This window comes from Bombus vancouverensis, chromosome 6 (assembly GCF_051014615.1).
Source record: "Bombus vancouverensis nearcticus chromosome 6, iyBomVanc1_principal, whole genome shotgun sequence".
NCBI classification, from domain to species: Eukaryota; Metazoa; Arthropoda; class Insecta; order Hymenoptera; family Apidae; genus Bombus; species Bombus vancouverensis.
Window position 1 is genome coordinate 8030277 of NC_134916.1, and position 18544 is coordinate 8048820.

Sequence of the window (18544 nt, forward strand, 5' to 3'; positions counted from 1 at the left end):
TTTTCTTTTTCTTTGATTGCCGTATTTACGAACAAAGCATCGTCTGTTCGAGATCGTACGATATAAAAATGAAATCGCGTTAGATATAAGTTGGTAGTTAGTTATTAGAGATAGAGCAAGCAAGGTGCAATAGATAGATATAAGCAGTATATAATAATAGAAGTGCTAGAGTAAGAGAAACAGATGTGATGTAAGAGCATTATAAGAGATGTAAACCGAAAGTCGTCCAAAGCCGAAAGGTACGGACTAAGACTAAATAAATAAATAAATAAAAGTAAATATAAAAATGAAATCGAGCAAAGAAATTGACTTTTACTCGGATGTCAGGCAGTGGTTGGCTGCATGGATCGATAAAAAAAGGGTTACCGTGGTAAACTGTCGAAGAGGTGAACAGTCGGAGATGGACTAAATTTTATTTCACACGGCGAAGCATCGTTTCCGACAGAAAGAATACCGTCATCTCCGAAGCGGAACAAAGTAATTTACGCGTAATACATAATCCTTGGAATTATTCCGCGTGAAATCAAACGTCTAAAGTAAGATTAAAATCGCTAAAGTAAATAGGAGGCAAAAGCAAACGCGTTGGTCGATGGAGCAGCTGCAAAGAGACAGACTGTCCTTTTACGGTGGTGTTGGTCGTCGAAGAAACCGGGAACAAGGTTAGCGGTGGAAAGAGCTGATTGACATCGGTGGCGATGATGCATCCAAGCGCGTTATTAACGTTGCACCGCTACGAACAGACTTCAGCCTCTGCGCTTGTCTGTCTCGATGCCGTGTGCTCGTCTCTCAGGCTTTGATCGAACGGGCAATATGGCGAGGCTAGAGTGTAAAATCTGCGACGACGGTGCAAAGGTGGTCATTGTCGTGCTCGGTGCTCGCGCGTAAGCATGTACAAGTACGTTGTACGCGAATATTGAGGGAAATAGAGTGTAGCAACGGAGGAAGGAGCGTGGCTGTATGGCAGAAGGAAGAAGAGAGAGAGAAACGTTGTAAACGCTGATGGAACGCCAAGCCCATCGCTCTCTCGCAAATCTGATTACCTCCTCCGCTAATTCCGGCCGTGCTCGTTCACCGTCAGTCGTTCCGTTAGCTATATCGGTATCCCTGTGTGCACGTACGGCCAGTCTACGAACGTGTTTCGCCGACACGGTTAACCACCAGACGTTGCCGGACGACGACCGTGTCTCGAAAATCGAATTCGCCGCTTCGGACGTTTGTCTCCGCCATTGATTTCCGGCCAGTTCCCAACATCCAATCCTTCGAAACGACGGTCGTTGGCTGAAAATTGCCTCCGACAGATTTTTCGCCAGACGCCGCCTACCAACTGTACACTTGCGTCACCCTGGATCATAATGGAACGGGGCTAGCGACGGTTAATTTGCAATTATCGCTGGATCCTGTAGGTAGATCGAAAACGGGAGGGTAGTTCTCCCTCTCCGTTAAAGTTTCCAATCTTACGAATAGACAAAGTATCTCTCGACGTGTTTTTCGCTTCGCGAGATTATAGACAGAGAAAATTCGATGTATCGTAGTTTACGAACAGTGGCTTCCTAGAATCGTATCTCATTTCTAGTCTTCCGGCTACAATCGTACGTTCTCCGACTTTCCCACAAACCATCGGCCGTCTTCGATTCTGTATCTGCACGATCCAAGATATATTGTCTTTACAGAGGCGAATTTGATTTCCAATTGAAATTTGGCTTCATCTTAGAAATACGTAAAACAAAACTTTTCACTTTGGTTTTACGGGATTATAAATGGCTATATCGGAATTTATGTGCCTAATTTATCTCGTTTTCTTTTGCTTTTTTTCCAACGATTCTTCGGCGCGTGCTAAATCTTCCGTATCTTTTCGCCCGTGTCCGCGGAGAATAATGCCTCGCAGATGGCAAATGTTCGTTTCTATCTAGAATGAGAGCAAGCTTAACTCGCTAACGCTGACTGTTTGCTCTGTGCCGTACACATCATCGTCGATATCCTCGCTTCCGGGCTAGGATGAAACATTCGCGCGAGAAACGAGGATACGAGGACGAAACGCTTTGTGTGTGTGCTTGAATTTTTTAATTTTTCCTGCTTTTACACCTGAAACGGTGTCGCTCGCGAAACGCGCATCTACGTGTCGTTTGAAGATACGCGACAAATTGGCCGTGTACAATCTATCGAATCGTTTGCGCAAATTGTTTGTTCTTACATGGCCCTGCTGTGTCGACCAAGGTTAAACGATTCCAGTTACATCTTGCGCTTCACCGAGTCTCATCATCTCGAATAAGATTCTGATCGATATTAGCGGAGAGAATGTTGCTCCGTTCGTTTCGAATAATGAAGTTTGCTATATTTTTGATGATTTTCCGATTTTAATGTCATTTAGCAGGAAATGTTGCCATGTATCTTCGACATTAGCAGTTCGCAAGAAGGTTTTTTTTTTTATTTATTTATTTACATTTTACAATTTGTCCAGTAGGACATTTGGTAAAATATTATAGCTTACTGATATAGTAGTTCGCAAGAAGGTACAGAGAAAGAATAGCAACGCACCCGAACCGGCTGGCAGCGGAAACGATCAACACATCAAGCAGAGAAAGAAGACTAAAAAGGAAACACCCAGCAGATCTCACAAAGGATATTCTTAACAAACACGAAGATGGTACCCCATTGGGGGTAGCCACCCACATGATAATCAAACAGATAACAAATTCTACCAAATGTCCAAATTGGGCAAATTGTGAATGTGAAATTTTAAATAAAAATAAAAAGAAAATGTATCTTCGATCAAGTTTGGTATTTTTAACTTCGCAGTAGCGTTGCTTGAAATATTAAGGGAAATCGCTGCCACTTTAAGCGTCATATTAATAAAATATTCAGGTCGTTGTAATATAACCTGCTTAGGATCTTTACACGTAACAAGATTATTTTTACGCTGAACGAGTTACGTTTTGCTCCGCAAGAGGATAATGCACGAGTAAGGCACAGCTGACGATCTCTCGCAAACAGAATACCGTAAAGTGTGCACTTTTCCAATACGATTATTTGTCAGTAAACCATCCATCGCGACCTCAAGATACCCACAGTCAAAGAGGAAATAGCAAAATATAGCGACAGATATAGCAAAAGAGTCAACAAACACCGAAACCCCCTAATCACTGGACTACTTGATACGACGGACCAGATTCGCAGGCTGAAGAGGCACTACCCGCTAGACCTAAACGCTAGATTCAATTAGTTATCCAAATTAAGCATATGCACTTACTTATAATACTTATAAATTATACTTATCTATAATAAGTATTAACTTATTACAAATAAACAACCATGTCACTGCGCCACGCCAAAAAAATTACTGAAAATTCTCAACGCGAGAATTGATTGTAATTTCAACAAATAAATAAAAAAAAAAAAAAGATTATTTGTCAGTGGCCTTAACCAAGTCACGCTGAAATTTCTAAAACATTCGTCGTGCGATCTTCCTTCTAACACGTTTTCTCCCGTCCGTTCGACGTTCTTTCAATCCGCTCGTGTCCCCATCGCTAAACGATACAATCGAGATATGATTCGTCGGTCCTGGCAATTTGCATGCATGAAAATGCGGCAAAGAAAAAAGAAAGAGGAAAAGAAAGAAAAAAGATGCACTGTTTTTTCGAACAAGATCCACAAGTTAAGATCGACAAGAACGAATTGAATTTAAAAGCCGCGCGTTTTAAAAATTAAACGTTAAAAGCGACCGTATGTATAATAACGATGTGTAGAATAGAATAAATTTTCGTTCTAAAATCGAGGAAAATGACCCGGTATTTAGCAGCCTCGATGAAATATCGCAAGCTCGTCGCCATAAAACAAATCATTACCTCGTCGAAGCTCCTCTTGTCGTAAATGTGGATGGTAAAAAGTGGGAAATAAAGGTTTATAGGTGCGCGGATTATTCCTTTGGAATTGTCAAGTTGCCTTATGCCCGGGAATTGCGCATCGTGTCGCTTCTTCGGAATAACGTAATACCGGTTAAAAGCGGCGCAAAAAGCTCGAACGCCCTGTAGTAGTAACTTACTCTACCATCGCGATAATAGTTTTCCGTTGTTCCTTGGTAGTTTCATTGAGTTTTCTACTTCCATCGATTGAAATTCTAACGGCGGTCGTTAGTCTGCACTCGCGCGCAATTTATTAGCCGTTTCAGTTCCATGCCGTTCACAGGCAAGGCGAATGGCTACCAAACGCGTCCGCTAAAGATACAGCAAAACGTTAGATTTTTAAACGTTACACTTTTTCCGAACGTGCCAATTTCTTTTCCAATTTCTCCTTTCGTGGTTTCCACTATTTTACCAGTATGTCGGTGGTTAACGTTACTCGCATTTTCGTTCGCAAAGTTCTTTGATGATTACCCCGTTTTGGGTAATCGGTATTTTTAATGGCAACGCTTAAAGTCCAAAAATAATGGAATTTCCAGCGAATAAATTTCACCATTCGTTGTGCCTTCGTGATATAAATAAAATCAAGTTGCGTTAATCGCGATAAATTTCAAAATTTCAGCGCCGTTTCTTTTTTCTTTTTCTCACATCCTTTTTAAACACAAACTTTTTTAAAATTTTTCTGCAATTGCAAAATATGTCATATTTTTATATTCCCTCGTTGTCGTTTGGTCGGGCCCATTCTTTTAAGCCTCTTAAAACTTCTGTAATGGGATGAAACTATATCGAATCGGTTAAACGAGAGGCAGCTACCTGCTACTTGCGAGCGGTCGTTTTGTTCGCATTCAAAAACTCATGCATTTAAAACGCATTTATAACTGTTTGGCAGAGAATCGCGTACACGAAAGTCCGGCAACGGACGTGATATTTTGCTTGCTTTCGTTATTACTCGTTCGTTTTATCGCATCGTTGTTCCGGCTGTAGTCACATTGTTGTCGCGATTCATCGTTCCACCGACACGTTTTGTCGTTTAATCGAACAAATTGTCCGTATACGATTAAATAAGGATATTCAAAGGCTAGTTACGACCGCATCGTGGTTACAAGTTTGCGACAGTTTATAATTTTTCTTTCCTTTTCTTTTTGCATTTCCACGAGCTCACTCGCTCGTTTCGCCTCTGTGTAAATCGTTACAAGCTACGGTAAAATGTTTTGGGTATCGCGCTGAAAATCCTGGCGATGATATTTTGCGGAATATTTTCGAGATCAAACGTTAGGCGTTTGTTTTCGTCGATTTGTTTAGTCGTTCGAAAGCCCGTTTGATTCGTATAAAACGCGATAATTGCCTGAGACTATCGGGGAAACGATTAATCGGTTGGAGGTTTTCGTTTATACAGGACAACACGTCCATTAGAAAGTAAAAGTTGTTGGAAAGAGGCGCCAGATGAAATAATAAACCACTACGTGTTGTTAAACTGTGGAAGCAGAACAAGTCTGCTGAAAATGAAACGACGTGAGAACGATTAAATTTTAAGTACGTACGTAGTCGCTGTGATTTTTAAGGCGATATCGAACGTGCGGATTTCCTGAATGCTTTAAATAATCGTTGAACGTTTCTAACGAAACAGCGATGCTTTCGTACTTGTGAAAGTGGAGTGTGCACGCAATAAATACGAATAAATATTCATCATTCATTGGTCGCTTTCGGCCGGCCAATTGAATTTCCGTCACACTGTGAAAAATATCTTCCTTAACCGTCTTGAAAGACATTACCCGTTGACGTAGTGGTCGAACGAGTCGTTGAATCTTTCACGAGAAGCGTTTCAGTTAGCTTCCAGCTGATTAAATTTAGAAAAACTTTTACCCGTTTCGAAAGTGCTTCGCGTCCTCGCAACTTTACTCGTCCGACTTTTCTATTTTTATATATTTTCGTGCTATCTTGGTGCGGTGGATGTGAAGTTTGGCGAATCTTCGGCACAACGTAAGTAATTTTGTCGGCGAGCGCGGTCCAACGGTAAATACTCTCCGTACACCGTGTAAAAATTAGGTTCATCTAATGTACTGTGCATTTGGGTTAACCATGTTCCCTTTAATATTCCGTAAGTTTCGAAACTTTCCGCTTTGTTTGACTTTGAGTTTAACTTTTCCACTCTGTTTTCAGTATTTGTACGATATTGGGTATATTGGATCTGCAACAGACCGAGAGGGATGAAACAGATTTATCCATACACGTCACAGCAAATACGTAAGTTCTCGCTTTTCCTTCGTCTATCAAAATTTTACATTCGCGATGCGATACTTGTTATAAAGAGCAGCGATACTTGTTTATCAAGATCGATCAGAGCGGACAGGAACGTCTCTATGGCTTTTTCAACGGACTCGTGAAAAGCTGCTCGCTTATGGCGGATGTTTTTTTTCCGATTGTTATTTTCTTTCTTTCGGGCGCGGTCGCATTTGCCGTGATTAATTAATTTTGGAGTTCCTTTGAGCCGCGAGATTAATTTTCAAGAGATCGTGACTCGTCGCAACAGACTCGATTCCAATGATCGCTTTAGCCTGCACCGGCTTTTACACTGGTAAATACATTTGCCCCTTTTTTCCGCCCACAGCTTTTTCTCTCGTTTACGCTAAATCAAACGGTTAATTACTACTGCCATTAGAGCCTGCCAACGAGCACGATGAAAGGAACCACCTGGAACAATGATGGCAAAGAGTCCTGCCCCTCTCTTTCTCTTTACTTCGTCCCTTCGCCTCTTCGCCTCTTCGTCTCGTCGCCTCTTCGCCTTTCGCAAAAGCTCAATAAATTCTCGATTGATCGTGTTTCGATTCGTATTACGACGCCCGTTGATCGAGTTGCCCGATTTTACGTTGTGAGACTTTACATCGCCAAATCAATGCTCTTTTCACCGGAATAAAACTCTGTCTCGTTATTTCGTTCAGCGGAACCGTAATAGATTCTTACGAGTCGAAGAAGAAAGAATCGCGGACATGTTCCGTGATATCGAATCGTTTGTTCCGTATTTTGTCTATGTTTTTATAGGTTGATTTTAATAGTATGACACGGACCGGACAAGACGAGGATCAAACACGAATACGATTCCACGAGCAAGCTCTCAGCCCACGATTTGATCGTTACCGCCATGAATATCTTTAAAGAACGTCACAGTCTGTACATACATTTTTCCGTTACTCTTTTCAATTACCACCAAACATTATACTGAACGGCACGCACATAATACAAACAAGGCAAGTCAAATACCTAGGAAAACAAACCTGCCCCCAGGTCACCATTAACAACACAATAATTCCTAACAAGCACTCAGTCAAATATCTGGGCATGACCCTGGACAGGAGGCTAACTTGGAAAAATCACATCACAAACAAAACGAAGCAACTCAAGGACAAACTCAAGAAATTCTATTGGCTCACTGGTCGACGCTCCAACCTAAGCACGCAGAACAAAATTAGCCTCTACAAGACCGTAATAAAACCTGTCTAGACCTACGGAATCCAAATATGGGGAACAGCAAGTAACTCCAACATTGAAATACTTCAACGCTTCCGATCGAAAACGCTAAGATCCCTAATTGATGCACCTTGGTACGTAACCAACGAAACAATACACCGCGACCTCAAGATACCCACAGTCAAAGAGGAAATAGCAAAATATAGCGACAGATATAGCAAAAGAGTCAACAAACACCGAAACCCCCTAATCACTGGACTACTTGATACGACGGACCAGATTCGCAGGCTGAAGAGGCACTACCAACTAGACTTAAACGCTAGATTCAATTAGTTATCTAAATTAAGTAATATTTACTTATTTATAATACTTACTTATAAATTATACTTATCTATAATAAGTATTAACTTATTATAAATAATCAGCCATGTCACTGCGCCACGCCAGAAAAATTACTGAAAATTCTTAACGCGAAAATTGATTGTAATTTTAATAAACAAATAAAAAAAAATACCTAGGACTCCACTTAGACACACGATTCACATGGAAACAGCATATTAAATGAATAATAGACAAAATACAGATAGCAAGGAGACAAATGTATTGGTTCACAAGTCGAAAATCCAAACTAAGCATAGAAAACAAACTAAAAATATACAAAACAATCGTAAAACCAATTTGGACGTACGGAATGCCACTTTGGGGAACAGCAGCAATGAGCCATATAAGCAAAATAGAGACAATCCAAGCTAAAATTCTTAGATCAACTGTAAACGCCCCATAGTACGTTAGAAACGAGGACATAGGAAAGACCTTGAAATACCAACGGTCAAGGAAGAGATTAGCAGATTCGCAAGAAGGTACAGAGAAAGAATAGCAACGCACCCGACCTGGCTGGCAGCGGAAACGGTCAACACCACCATACAAAGAAGAAAAAAGGAAACACCCAGCAGATCTCACAAAGGATATTCTTAACAAACACGAAGATGGTACCCCATTGGGGGTAGTCACCCACATGATAATCAAACAGCTAAAAAATTCTACCAAATGTCCAAATTGGACAAATTGTGAATGTGAAATATTAAATAAAAAAAAAAACTTTTCAATTAGTTCCGTTCCTTATCGTATTTGAATTATTTACCTAGGAATTCGGTGATTGTGGTCGCATCGACTCTGTCTCGTTCGCGTAGTACGTTCTTCTCTCGTGCATGGAAAGGAATTTCTTGCGGGGGAAGAGGATCGTGAATAGCGAAGCAATTACTGGCATGGCAATGTTAACGAATGTTTATCGAGGATTTGAGGCTTTATCTTACGCTTTCGTCAACTACGAAATAAGCAATTGTTTAACGAGCAATTTCGGACATCATTTTTCCTTTTCATCAGTTTACGAACCTTTTATATCTTCTTCGTATCGGATGAATAATAATTTACTAATTGATATTACCAGCGAATCGACAAGTATATTATGTTGCAATGGTAAAATTGTAAAATTGTAAAATTGTAAAATTCATTTGTAGATCTCTGTTTCGTTAGGAGAATCGTTATTATCGTGCAAGATCGTGCAAGGTTCTTAACACTGATAATTGGTAACTTGCGATTTGTAAAATTACGCCAACGGATAATACAAGTTCAGCCGCGAACTAGTCGTGCAAACGTTCTATAGAGACTGTACGAATTAGAAGCACAAAGTAGGATAACGTAGGACGTCCGGTAGTTTCGTTCAGTCTGTTACGCAAAACTACTTGAAAACAATACACCTGCATCGAGTATCGAAGGTATTCGTCCCATTGGCGAGGCTTCGAGATTGGCTGTTGCAGGCAGATAACGTTATTACACCGTTCGTGTATTTACAGCTGTGAATGGAATATACGTATGGTGTTTCAACGAGCGTATCCACGCAATGAACAAAACGGATTATCGATGCTTGGATAAAGAAACGTTAAAGTGGATTTTCACTGTGTCCACTGCTGTTGCAACCACACGATACTTGATCTCGTATTTTAACAAATTTCTATATATTTGATATTTTGCGCCACTGTTCCCCAATTTTATACAGAAAATTAATTAATTTTATAAATTTTAAATACTTTATTCTTTTCGTTCTTCTACTTGTTGTTCCAACTGAGAGAATAATTCGTTTTAAAACCGTGTGAAAAAATATTCCGCGAAGGAACATTCGATATGCGATTCGAATACTATCAAACGACGAATACGTAAAGAGTATTTTTCAAAGAATTTTTAATATAATTAACGCGTAGTTAAAAAAAAAATTAGTATTTTTCACAATATAGTTCAATTATTGTGAAAAGTATCGTTAAACCGTCAAAGTACTATGCTTTCGATATTTCACACATTTTTTCATATTCCGTGGAATTTTCCACTCTGAAATTTCCTATAAACCCATAAAAGAAACCGCAATTTGTTAGCGCGTGTTCGAACGTTGGGAATTGAAAGATCACCGTTTAGGCGGCGTTTAAATGGGACAGAAATTCGCTGTTACATCTTATTCTTGCAAGCTTGATATTCTAGAGATAGGTGAATTTAATGTACATAAGACCAAATGATGGAACTTCGTTTGAAAACGAATGGTAAAACGAATGGACGATTCGAACAGCCGAATGGTACAAAAATCTAATTAAAAGAGGAAATATCTGTGGAATTATTGGGACCACGCGAACTCTGGATTAGTCAGTTCTGACCTACAGGGATTTTACACGCACGCTGCTATACTCTTCTCGAGGAGCGCACGAGATGCACGCAACGTGCTTACGCCGTTTCAGCCCGCGAGCCGTAAACTCTCGTTTAGGGAATTTTCTCGCTAGTGCGACATTTTGCGCTTTCGCTAATTGGAAGACGACCTGGTTTCGTGCTTGTGCTCGACGGTTGGCATGGGTCGTGCGTTGACGTAAGAGCGTTCGAGCATAGTGCTAAAATCGCGCATAAAGTTAAAATAGTGGCGCGGCGCGGTGGCAGCCAGGATCGCGCGTTAAACTGGCGAAGCTACCCAGCCGAGGAACATTTAATTAACGGACGATTTCGCCACTTAGCGAGCTCCCTTCTGCTGTTGCGTTTCTCGTTCGAGAAAGACGAGAGACAGGCCGGCTCGTCGAGCTTCCTTGTTTCCAGGTGAACGTACCAGGTAAATCCACCGTCGTCTCAAGCAAATCGCACAGGAGTTTCGAGCTTTTCTACTATCTTTTTCAACTAATTTTTTCAGCCAATTTTTCCATCGTTAGCTTTAAACCGTTTTAACGAGAGCTAGGGACGCGGAACTCATCGATTTCATCGTAACTCGTTTCCTTTTTAGAAACGTATAAGCATTTGTGTTGTAGGAATTGTGTTGGGTAGCGTATAAAATAAAGTATCAAGAATTATATCTAACGATAATACGACAGCAAAGTCATTTCAATTTTAGCACGACTCTCTCGCTCCTCGATCGTACCACATTAGTACTTGGCGGCAGACGACAATCTTGCCACGTGCAACCAAATTTCCACACGCAGTCTCCGAATCGTTCCTCGCTCGTCACCGACACTCGAGCGTACGAATTTTCACTTTTCTAGTATTTTTTTTTTTTTAATATTTCACATTCACAATTTGTCCAATTTGGGCATTTGGTAGAATTTTTTAGCTGTTTGATTATCATGTGGGTGGCTACCCCCAGTGGGGTACCATCTTCGTGTTAGTTAGGTTATATCCTTTATGAGTCTTTTCTAGCATGAAATCGTTTCGCACAGTGTGAAAACAAGACTGTTGTGTTGTATTTCACATTTGGATCTTTGCACTTTTCTTCTGTTCTCTTCTCGAACGCGGTAGTTAACGACTTTTGAGACATGAAAACAGAATTCTCTTCCTACCTATCGTACGAAGCGATTAAAAGGCTTAGTAGGAATAAGGCTTGCAGCTTTTATCATCGTCTCGTTGCCTAATTTCCTTCCTAATGCTTCCGGCGCTCTTTTCACTTGTAATTCTTTCCAAGTTGATCGATAGCGACTCATGTTGGTTCGTTATCTGCCGATCACCAGTTTTGCCCATACTCTGACGCTTGAAACTCGGTCTTTCCGCCGTTTCAAGAAATATTCTCTTGCACCGAAAATAGGCGTTGAAGTGGTCACCACTTCTAAGAAAACTCTACATCCGGTCTTTTTAGTTTTCTCAAGCACTGAAGACATCGACAGCGTATAGACAAAAGATTGGGACGCAGGCAGACCATAAACAGTAGGCAGGCGACGTTGGCTTCGGAGTTTTTCAGTTATAGGGTAACACTACTATCGTGCGGTCTGGACCAGCTCAAATTGTATTCTTACTTGTAATTACACTTCTGTATTAAAATATATTTTTCTACCTTACAATTTAACCACGCGTTTCTCTGTTTATACATCTAATAATCTCAACAATAGGGATAATCTGTGAAATAAACTTACGATTCGCAACGAATACGCCAACGTAGGAGAAAATGTATAAACGAGATTAAGTCTGTCTCAAGAGAGAGAGAAGGAATAGCAAAATTAACCTGATCTTCGATCAAGGTCAAGGACAAGCGTGAGGGGCAAGGGGAGAGAGAGAGAATACAGAAAGAAGAGGAGGAACAGGCAAGGAACGCGTTGAATCGAACTCGAGCGAAATCATTCAAATCTCGTTAGTAATTATCCGACAATTGTTTTGCCGACGTCGAATTAATTGAATGGCGCAACAAGAGAGCAGTTTAATCGAGTTTTGTATTAATTCGTAACAGCGTGGAACGAGAAGGAACGAACAACCAAGTAAACTGTCATTTCGTGAAAAACCGTGCGAAATAGACGGCTACTTTCTTTCTTATTTCCGGATAACTTTTATAATTTCCTTCCTAGCTGAGACTTGACACGCGTAAGATGAGAATGACAAGAATACGGATAAAGTTTAACACGTATATACACTTCTTGTATATATTCTTCCTCGACGGTTGGATAAGAGCAAAAATATTCACAGTTCTGCTCATAATGGAAAGAGAGAGAGAGAGAGAGGGAAGAGGGAGGAGGAGGAGGAAAGAAGAGAAAAATTTCTGTGGATGAAAATTTCAAGTTGGTCTTTGCGGGTATCCTCGTCTGCCTGGCTGTATTTTCGCGTAGATACGCATTAATTATACTCGTGGTTTTCAGCACGGTATTTCGCTCGGCAGGAATATTTGAACGTGCCCAACTCTCTTTCCCCGCGGACACCGGCTAAATGAAGTGGCAATTCCGTCGAGATTAATCGTCGGTAAACGATCAAAACGAAGTTGATTTTAGCTGTTTTATAAACGTAGCGATCATTCGCAATTGCTCGCGACTTTCTCCTCGTGCAAAAAATTCTCACTGATAAATGTTAAATAACTGTGCCGAGGAAATTCCGTCAAACTTTTTGCATCTTTTTATGGTTAAAATAAATACCAGACTATAACGTTTATAAAGTAAATCTACGATTGTTATCGGTGTTTTCCGACCGAAAAAAAGTCCTAAAGATGAAAAGAGTAGAACATTGAAAGATTCACGGATTCAGCAAGATTGTGGAAAATTTTATTTTTGAAATATCGTAGTTTACCGCTTCGACACACCATATAAAGTTATTTTTTCCTTGATCCTTAAAATTCCTTTCTATATTTTGCTGCACGACAAGACACGTATTTGCTGTTTTACAAGACACGCGCAACGTTGGATATCTTTTTTTATTCGGTAAAGATATTTTCTTGGTTCGTTTCGGTATACGACTTGCCAAGTACATGTACCTGTGGAGCACTGTGTTGAAATATAAATGCCTCGGTATTACGGTTTATAAATATAAATCGCCGTTTGTCCCGCAGGTGTGCATTCACGGCGGTGTTATTCGCGGGCGGATAGTCTCGTAGCGCGTGCTCCATCTGATAAGCTCGAGGAAACCGAATAGACGCGTGCAAAGATATTTCCCATCGGCGAGAGAAAACTTATTCTAAAGTATCGTAAAACGTTATCGTTGTCGGATAATGCGTGTTATTTTACGTTCGTTCGATTTCTCGCCGATTTGTTCGTTCCTTCGAGTGTAACGCCAAAATGTAACGCTCGTTACGATCGACCGCGTCGAGTAATAAAATCTCACGAATAATCGATTCGGTAGCTGTTTAATTAATCCGAGTGACGAAAAAAAAGGAAAATAAAAGAGAGAAATAAAAGAAGCGACGTTGACTTTATCGCGCCTCGTTTATTATCATATATCATACGTCTTACCGTTTTACCGCTTTTTCTACGATATTCGTCGTTTATGATATTTAATATCCTTTAAGCTACGTCATAATATAATATATATATATAATATGACCAACTATCGACGAGCCTTTCAACGATAAAATTTATGGCATTAATGGGCTAAATGCGTCCATACGTTATATACGTTAGTTACCGTTATAGTTCAAAACCTATATCCACATGGGTGTAATTTATCTGGCGGAATCAGCGTGCTTTCGCGTATTCGCGCCATCATCTTTCTGCGTGCAAGTCGTCCCTTCTTTTCGTTTTTAGCTCTACCATGATAGCATTTAGCTTCGACACGATCTTTATTATCTCTTTCGACGTTCTACCAAATTTGATTCGGCCGTGATGAACGTTATTTCTCGAGAAAGATGAGAATGTATCCGTTTCACGAAGCTTAATGGCATCGTCGTTATTAAAGGGGAAATATATCTATATCAATATACGCGAATGTATACGCGGTTTTGTGCAGCACATTACGGCATCATACGAATACTTTTTGTATTACCACGTATTGCGTGAACTTGACTCGGATTTCATCGACATATTCTATGCGCTATTTCTATGCGGATAAACCTTAGTAGCATACGCACAATTCATACTTCCGCGTGTTCGTTTCCGCCGCGGTCACGTGCCTCCTAATTTTTGTGATTTCTTTATGGTTTCGTGATTTATTAGTGGATCGTAAAGGTAAGTTCGTAACAAGCTCGAATCAGCAAACTTAACTACATGTCAGCGAGGTTATCAGAACAAGGGTGAAACGTACGTTAATTTAGTGGTACATTTTCTTTTTATCAACTTCGACAGAGTGGAACAGGGGATACGTTTAATTAATTGGTTACTTTTTCGAAATCAAACATTTTTATCAGATAAAAGTCGTCATTCGTAATACTAACTCCAGTTTATGTGGTATCTCTGAATTGGATTAATATGAAATTTTCTCGCAATAGGAAGTGCGATTTTCAAATGTTAACGATTTACGAGACTGAAGAAACGAGTACAAGAGAAAGACGAGGATTTTTAAATGTATTCGTTCAATAAAGTTGTCAACACAGATTAACAGAAACGAATTTTGCATGGGAAGCTCCATTTGTAAGTTGACTCGTGTTTTGTTCCTAGATCGTCTGAATACTTTTGAACCAACGAAACGACAGCTCCGTATCGCGTATCGCGATGTGTCGCATTTAATTATTTAACGCTCTTCACTGTGCGACCAATTGTTCGTCTTCCAGCTACTCGGAATAGAACGGGTCGGGTCGATCGTTAAAAACAACGTACAACGATCGTATTGCATCGGATGCACGATTTAATTGAGTATTACGTGGTCCATTTAATCAAATCAGTTTTAGATGAATGTCTTTGATTAAACGAACCTTAACATCTTTCCTCGAGTATACGCGCACATCTGATGTTCGTAATTTTATTATTCTTACGTCGTTAGTCTACGAGCGTGTATACGTAACAGAATTTAGCAAAACGTAATCTGATCAATGATCGATTAATGTACGATGATTAACGTAAAATCAGGTTACTAATCGTGATTACTCGTCGTTTAATAATCGTTGGTTAACGAGTAAGAAAAGGATCGATCGCTCGATTGATCGTTAATTACGAAACAATTAGAATTTTTTTATGATTAGTTCCCATAGCTATGAATATTTTAATGCTACTGAATCCCGCAGTCATAGCACTAAGCGATCTGGATTACGCGAGTAATCGTAAAGTAAAATTACGCCAATGATTAAAAAAAAATTACCGATTAACGATTAAACGTTACAGAAGCTGATTAGCTAATTACAGATTTGTAATTAGGACTTATTCGTCAACGATAATCGGTTGATTTTGTAGGAATAGAAATCTCGCGCCAACAGAGCAGCGATGAAACGAAGCTTTCGATGTACCACCTTTACACAGGTAAATCTCGCCATTTCTCTTGGCATCTTTTACCTGGTAGTTGGTTCAGTTCACCGTTTCATTTGGAATGACGAGCATACGATCGCGCGCTGGCCGTTTAATTTACCTGTGGTTATCTGGCTACTAGCTCTAGTCCTGAATATTACGTTCAGCTCGGTCGTTCGTCAACGCGTCGTTAGATGCTACGTGCTGATCGGAAGATAGCGTTTCAAACGTCGAATCGTGAGATTTTGTACACCGCTGATATTTGGTAAATTTTTATACGACGTATTCACCTGTACGATAATTTTAATGAAAATTGTAAAAGAGAGCGCGCAACGTATGCGAGCTTTTGAGAATTTCTTAATTCTATTAGCACCGAAACATCTAGTTAGCATCTAGCTTTTCGAAACTCGAATAATTCATTTGGAGAAAACGTAGATGGTGTAGATATAGGACAGGAACTTCTGGCGAAACGAAAGTTTGGACGCGTACGCGAGTCGCGCTAATACCACGTTTATCACGTTTCCCGTGATAAAAATGATGAAAACGATAAAAACGATAAAAACGATAAAAACCTGCTGCATAAATCGGCTTTCTACTTATTCTACGTCTATTTTACGCGTTCGAAGCCACGCGAGCAACCCTCCGGTGTGGTTGGCTGCGCGTTACCCTTGAAACATAGTCTTAGTATCGATGACAGAATAATACGACGTCTAATACGTACTTGCTCGTACGCATGCACCGTTTGCGTATAGAGGTATATGTAGCGGAGAACCTAGAACGTAGGAGGTTGTCGAATATACGCCCGTATATCCACATAACGTATATTCGATACACGTACATACGTAGCCTGTAGGTTTAACGTGGCCTGTCTCGCTTCCTCGTGCCTCGCTACGAAGCGATAGACGAAATTGGACAACGAACGTGGCTCGATGGTGATCACGAGCAACTCGATCATGCGATGCTTCGGTCGCCGATCGAGATCTGTCGAAATTGGCTGTATCGCGTGGCGCGAAGGTAGGCGTGGAGCCTAGTAGTTGGTAGCCGCCTTTAAACGGGCACAAAGTTGAACGAAAACGGACGAGAGAGGCGATTGCATCGAACGGATAACGTAATTACCATTCCTATCGTTATCGTAATTATTATCGTCACGATGGCCGCGCATCGCCACTGCGGCTAAATTAACGTTGCCCTGGTAATTAACGTTCCTTCGCGCGGTTGGTTCAAGTTATGCAACGAACAGGGCACACGGCGTCGATCGATCCAGAGATGTTGCGTACGTACGTGATTTCTATGCGTCGCAATGTATTATTTTAAATCGTTCGAGCTGATCTCACGCATAGCCTCTCGACCATTCTCTGCAGGCTAAATACTTTAAGCACGTGGTCGAGTCTGATTAACCTAGCAAACGTTGTTCAGACCGAAGATTTATCCGTCGATCAGCTATTCTTCTTGTTCTACGCTTCTCTTCTAACGGACTATGGATCTAAGCAAACCGTCGCTTTGACGAATGAAACACATGAAAACAAACATACGTTGCATCTGTATACAAGGGATAGTTGGGCATTACCTTATTTTCCAAGCATTTCTTCTTTGAAACATGACATGCATGTACTGCTAAATGAAATTCAATATACTTCGACCTAATTAATTGGTATGTGAATGCTGTGATAAATTGACATTTTTATAGAGTTACCTATCGTTTTCTAGAAACGCGCTGATCTTTAAATACTAAATAGAAGATGATTTAGAATTCTGATTCTGATGGCAATTTTAAGTAAGTCTTAAGTAAGTGTAAGTCTTGAATTATGTTGGCAAAATGACGTGCAGCGTTCTAAGCACACCAATGGGGATTTGTGGATGCAGCTGTGTAACCTTGTAACGTCACGTACGTCCGTAACTTGACAGAACTACTCCATAATTGCCTATTCCGATTTTACGTGAAATCTAACGCTCGCGCGAGTTTCGGATTAAGTTGCTCCGATTGAATGAACATTTCGGTTGGTCGGATCGAAGCAGAGGATTATGGCACCGCCATAATGGTAACAAGTCGTGCACAAGATGACGATGAAACACGCGTATATGAATATAGATAATTCTCTTTAATTATGTTGAAATACAAGTTTTCTCTTCAATCGTATCGTATTATGAAAATTGATTTCTTCTATGGAAGCATATTTTAGGCTTTTCTCGATATTTAGGCAGATGGTTTAATAAATGACGAATAGAAGATGAGAGACATAGACCGACAACGATCGATTTACGTTTAATTCGTTGCACCCAACTACCTGAGAACAACGCACCTGTCTCGAGTATGGAAGGTACATTATTCTCGTGCCACTGCAGGCTACTTGCAGATTGGCCACAACATAGATATAACGTTCTCATACTGTACGCGAAATTGCAATTGCAGGTGCAACGGGTACGCGTACGTATATTTTATATATTATTTTATATATTATATTATATATGCGCCGAACAAAACGGATAATCGGATAAAGAAATTTGAAAACGCAATTCCACCATGATCAACGTGATTATAATAAAATATAAAGTTCGATTGGCTAGTGCGTGTGCGAGCTCGAAACCAAGAGCAGAGGGGGTGCGTGTATCGTAATAACATCGCGTTTCTTCTTTAATTCTGCGAAAGCATGAAACCATTTCATTCGTTAGCCGCAATGTATTCTATTCGTATTCTGGAACTTACCGCAATACTACGTTACTGCAATATAAGGCACTTATTTTCAAATATTCCGAAAGCTGGGATTTTTACGTTGATAGGGAAAAGATTACGTGTTTGCTAATATTTATATCTAAATAAATCAGATAATCGATATCATCTCGGGATATAAATATATAAAATGGTTCGAGTAGACTGGATAAGATCAGAAACGAATAATGTACGAGATATATCGAGATAACAAGAATAATAAATTCCATTAATCGTTAAGATGCCAACTTTTATTTTCAGTTTCAATTTATTTATACGAATCAACGTGTCGAAATAAAGATAATAATTAATTGCTTGCCGACTTTAATATCTAACGA

General features: G+C 40.1%; 1 protein-coding gene and 1 long non-coding RNA gene across 2 annotated transcripts in view; one reads left to right on the forward strand and one right to left on the reverse strand.

Moving 5' to 3' along the window:
* The window catches only part of LOC117157935 (uncharacterized), a 71695-nt gene that overhangs the window by 44381 nt on the left and 8770 nt on the right, over positions 1-18544 (reverse strand). The gene's annotated exons all lie outside the window — the stretch shown is intronic.
* Positions 871-7523, forward strand: LOC143302779 (uncharacterized). Its single transcript, XR_013058565.1, has 3 exons — positions 871-1399; positions 6057-6140; positions 6936-7523. It is a non-coding gene; the product is annotated as an uncharacterized LOC143302779 (long non-coding RNA).